A 5,000-nucleotide genomic window follows, 5' to 3' on the forward strand; every position below is an offset into this window, starting at 1 on the left:
GTCAGGCTTGCGGATGCCCTCAGGTGTTCGGAGGTGGGGCTCCACAGAGACATTGAAGCCCCTCTGCGCGAGTCCACGGGCGACATAACGCACTACAGCGTCATGGCGCTTGACCCGGGACCCGTGCGTCCTAAAGCAAGCCTGAAGTACGTGGTTGGCGGTCTCCACGGCCTGGCACCCCGCGCGGCATCTGGTGTCCGCCTCCCGCCCGCGACTGCGCCGTGCCTTCGTAGGGAAGGCATTGATGCGGGCGCGGAGGGCGTCGATGTATTCACGCCCAGATAGCAGGCGACTGGTGTCGGCGACCCACTGATGTTGGCCACTGACGGCGGCAGAAGATGACAGCGCCGCACCGTCAATGGCGATGTGTAGGCGCGCCGCCCACATTTCCCCAACCTGCGTTGACGATTTGAGGAGGTGGCCCTCCCACATTAGGTGGCGCTCCAGCACCTCGATCTCCCGCTGCACCTCATCCATGCCTGCACCGTCGCAGGCTGGCCCTATCTTCTTCAGCGCCAGGAGACGGGACCGACGGAGGGTCGGACCCATCCATCGGCAAGATGGAATGCCGAGGCCCCCCTGGGCAACAGGAGCGTGGAAGTATCCCAGGGGGGTGTCCGCCGGAAGGCGGAACCATCTCCTGACGGCGGCCCGGATGGTGACGTCGGCCGACTTCAAAGCACCCACCCGGGTGCGGCTGAGGGCCAGCCCGTGGTACAGGCCAGGGAGAAGTACGTTGGTGAGAGCGTGGAGGCGCTGTTGCGGCTTCAGCGGAGCTCGGGAGATGACGTCAAGCTGCTCCACCAGGTGGCGACGTGGATTGAAGACACAGCGACCCGCCGTGGAAAATTGCAGCCCCAGGTACCGGAAGGTTTCACCCACACGCAGGGCAGGCATGGTGGTGTTGCCTGCTGTGAAGGTGACATTGCTGTCCACCTTCACCTTCTTCTCGCGCCCTGACGCGACTAAGGCGAGGGTGAAACACTTCCGGGCGTTGATCTGCAGCCCTAGGTGGGCGAGGGCTGCGGTAGCTGCGTCGATGAGGGACTGCAAGCCCCTCGGGGTCGCTGCAAACAGCAAGACGTCATCTGCAAAGGCCGCAGCGTTGACTCTGCGACCGAGGATCCGAGCTCCGATGTGGGAGGGCAGTTGGCCTAAAACGTAGTCCACCGCAAAGTTGAACAGGAGGGGGGAGAGGGGATCGCCCTGGCGAACGCCCCGTGCTGGCTGCACAGACACGCCCACGCCGGCGCCGTCCGCTATCACTGTCGTGCTGCCCTCGTAGCACCGCTCGACATACTCGACAAAACAATCCGGCAGGCCATGCGCCTTCAGCACGGGGCGAAGGGCAGCATGATCTACCGAATCGAATGCCTTAGATACGTCGATCGATGCCACAAAGACAGAGCGGCAGGAGCGAACTGCGTCGGTGAGAGCAGTGTCCAAGATGAAGGTATTTTCCAACATCCCATCCCGAGGGATGAATGCCCGCTGACGTTCGTCCACAGCACATGCGCGCATCAGGCGTGACGCGAGAACCTTGTGAAAGGTCCGCGCCAACACCGAGCAGACCGTAATGGGGCGAAAGTCAGCGGGGGATGTTGGTGCAGCCGTTTTCGGGAGAAGGGACGTCCGCGCGCGAAGCAGGCGTTCCGGAAGGGCGCGGGCCAGAAGGAAGAGATTCATCACTTTCACCAGGACTTCGTGCGGCAGGCGCCGCAACTCCGCTGGGGTAAGGCCGTCCGGCCCGGCTGCTGATCCCCTGGGCGGCAACGCGGCGGCGACCTCCTCATGTGTGACCGGCCCCCATAGGCACTCGGGAGCGACAGGCTCCGAGTGCGGGAGGAGGCGGTCACGAATGAAGCCCGCGGTGGAGATGGGCTTCTTGGTGAAGAGGTCCGCCCAGAAGTCCAGCAGACCAGGGATGGCAGGTGGCGGCTGGAGCAGGGTGCCATCCAAGAGGCCGCGCACGCAACGTGCACGCGACCGTCGGAAGGCATCCTGCGTTCTCGCGTACTCCCAGCGGCGCCGCTTGCGCTTCTGCGTCGGCGGCGCGGCAGGCGGCCGCTTCGATGGTTGGCGCGGCCGCTGTGTCCTGGTGATCGATCTCTCCCCTCTGGACCCGACCGACGCAAGGGCATCCGGGACCATGCCCAGGATGACATCGGGCGGCGTGCCCCGCCCCAGACCTATGACACGATCCAGGGCAGAGAAACGCTGGGCGGAAGCGGGTAGCCCCGCCAGATGCTCCCAGATGGCGGCGTCAGTCGGCCCCTCCGGCGGCGGCCCGGTGGTGTCGGCCGCGAAGTCCTCGGCTGCGTCGACGGGCGGCGCAGCGGCCTCGCCCGCGTCAGGCAGCGGGCTCGCTGCTCCCCGGCGGGACGCCGGCTCTTCCCCCCGACCGATCTCAAGCGCCTCCATGAATTGGCGGACAAGCTGCTTGTGGGCAGCTTGCCGCCGTCGGCACTTGATTGCCTCAAGCGTTCGGTCGGGGAACATCCTGATGAGCTCTTGATTTACAAAGAAGAACCGGGCGTCCCTCTCGAGGAACAATTCGGCCTCTGCCTTGGCGAGCGACAGGACTTCTTCCTCCGTCCACCTCGCGCGATGCCTCTCCGTGACGATCTCCGCGTTGGCGGCCGCAAGGTGTTGGCGGCGGCGATGGACCCCGAGACCGTTCTTGGTGGTGAAGCTGCGGTGGCACTCACTACAGGCGTATACTGCTGCAAAAGTTACAAGATTTTCGGCACGGCCGGTTGGCCGGCTAGGTGCTGGGGGAGTTGGGGTGGCACCTTCAGCGGAAGGGCCACCACTTTTTCTCTGAATACTGCCCCCAACTAAAAAAAAAGGGATAGTGCGAGGGGGGGCTGGTAACCCCCCCAAGCCCCTGGTGCGGTCTTCCACTCTGCGAAAATCAGCGGGCCCACGAGAAGGGGAGAAGACCGCAGGAGAGGAGAGGCTAAGAGGGCTAGGCCCATGTATTGCGCATCACTCTCCCTGTAACCATAACCCAAGGAAGGCACCTCGCAGCAGCAGCACGACTACATCAAGACCGCACTTCGAAAAGCCAAGTCCGGATGCAGCCACACCGCCGCCACTTGGCCACCTTAAGAGAGTCATAGTTACTCCCGCCGTTTACCCGCGCTTGCTTGAATTTCTTCACGTTGACATTCAGAGCACTGGGCAGAAATCACATTGCGTCAACACCCGCTAGGGCCATCGCAATGCTTTGTTTTAATTAGACAGTCGGATTCCCCCAGTCCGTGCCAGTTCTGAGTTGATCGTTGAATGGCGGCCGAAGAGAATCCGCGCACCCGCGCGCCCCCGGAGGAGCACGCTAAGGCGGACGCGGCCTCGCAGCAAGGAAGATCCGTGGGAGGCCAAGGCACGGGACCGAGCTCGGATCCTGCACGCAGGTTGAAGCACCGGGGCGCGAACGCCGCGCAGGCGCGCGCATCCTGCACCGCCGGCCAGCACGAGGCCGACCAACGGCGAGAGCAGACCACGCCCGCGCTAAACGCCCGCACTTACCGGCACCCCTACGGCACTCACCTCGCCCAGGCCCGGCACGTTAGCGCTGACCCACTTCCCGACCAAGCCCGACACGCCCCGATCCTCAGAGCCAATCCTTATCCCGAAGTTACGGATCCAATTTGCCGACTTCCCTTACCTACATTATTCTATCGACTAGAGGCTCTTCACCTTGGAGACCTGCTGCGGATATGGGTACGAACCGGCGCGACACCTCCACGTGGCCCTCTCCCGGATTTTCAAGGTCCGAGGGGAAGATCGGGACACCGCCGCAACTGCGGTGCTCTTCGCGTTCCAAACCCTATCTCCCTGCTAGAGGATTCCAGGGAACTCGAACGCTCATGCAGAAAAGAAAACTCTTCCCCGATCTCCCGACGGCGTCTCCGGGTCCTTTTGGGTTACCCCGACGAGCATCTCTAAAAGAGGGGCCCGACTTGTATCGGTTCCGCTGCCGGGTTCCGGAATAGGAACCGGATTCCCTTTCGCCCAACGGGGGCCAGCACAAAGCGCATCATGCTATGACGGCCCCCATCAACATCGGATTTCTCCTAGGGCTTAGGATCGACTGACTCGTGTGCAACGGCTGTTCACACGAAACCCTTCTCCGCGTCAGCCCTCCAGGGCCTCGCTGGAGTATTTGCTACTACCACCAAGATCTGCACCGACGGCGGCTCCAGGCAGGCTCACGCCCAGACCCTTCTGCGCCCACCGCCGCGACCCTCCTACTCGTCAGGGCTTCGCGGCCGGCCGCAAGGACCGGCCATGACTGCCAGACTGACGGCCGAGTATAGGCACGACGCTTCAGCGCCATCCATTTTCAGGGCTAGTTGCTTCGGCAGGTGAGTTGTTACACACTCCTTAGCGGATTCCGACTTCCATGGCCACCGTCCTGCTGTCTTAAGCAACCAACGCCTTTCATGGTTTCCCATGAGCGTCGATTCGGGCGCCTTAACTCGGCGTTTGGTTCATCCCACAGCGCCAGTTCTGCTTACCAAAAGTGGCCCACTTGGCACTCCGATCCGAGTCGTTTGCTCGCGGCTTCAGCATATCAAGCAAGCCGGAGATCTCACCCATTTAAAGTTTGAGAATAGGTTGAGGTCGTTTCGGCCCCAAGGCCTCTAATCATTCGCTTTACCGGATGAGACTCGTACGAGCACCAGCTATCCTGAGGGAAACTTCGGAGGGAACCAGCTACTAGATGGTTCGATTAGTCTTTCGCCCCTATACCCAGCTCCGACGATCGATTTGCACGTCAGAATCGCTACGGACCTCCATCAGGGTTTCCCCTGACTTCGTCCTGGCCAGGCATAGTTCACCATCTTTCGGGTCCCAACGTGTACGCTCTAGGTGCGCCTCACCTCGCAATGAGGACGAGACGCCCCGGGAGTGCGGAGGCCGCCGCCCCGTGAAGGGCGGGGAAGCCCCATCCTCCCTCGGCCCGCGCAAGGCGAGACCTTCACTTTCATTAC

At 62.6% G+C, this 5,000-nt stretch overlaps 1 pseudogene; it reads right to left on the reverse strand.

Annotated features, from left to right (window-relative positions):
- Nucleotides 1-5,000, reverse strand: part of LOC126444530 (large subunit ribosomal RNA) — a 7,963-nt pseudogene that overhangs the window by 1,973 nt on the left and 990 nt on the right.

Source organism: Schistocerca serialis, unplaced genomic scaffold (assembly GCF_023864345.2).
Source record: "Schistocerca serialis cubense isolate TAMUIC-IGC-003099 unplaced genomic scaffold, iqSchSeri2.2 HiC_scaffold_271, whole genome shotgun sequence".
NCBI lineage: Eukaryota > Metazoa > Arthropoda > Insecta > Orthoptera > Acrididae > Schistocerca > Schistocerca serialis.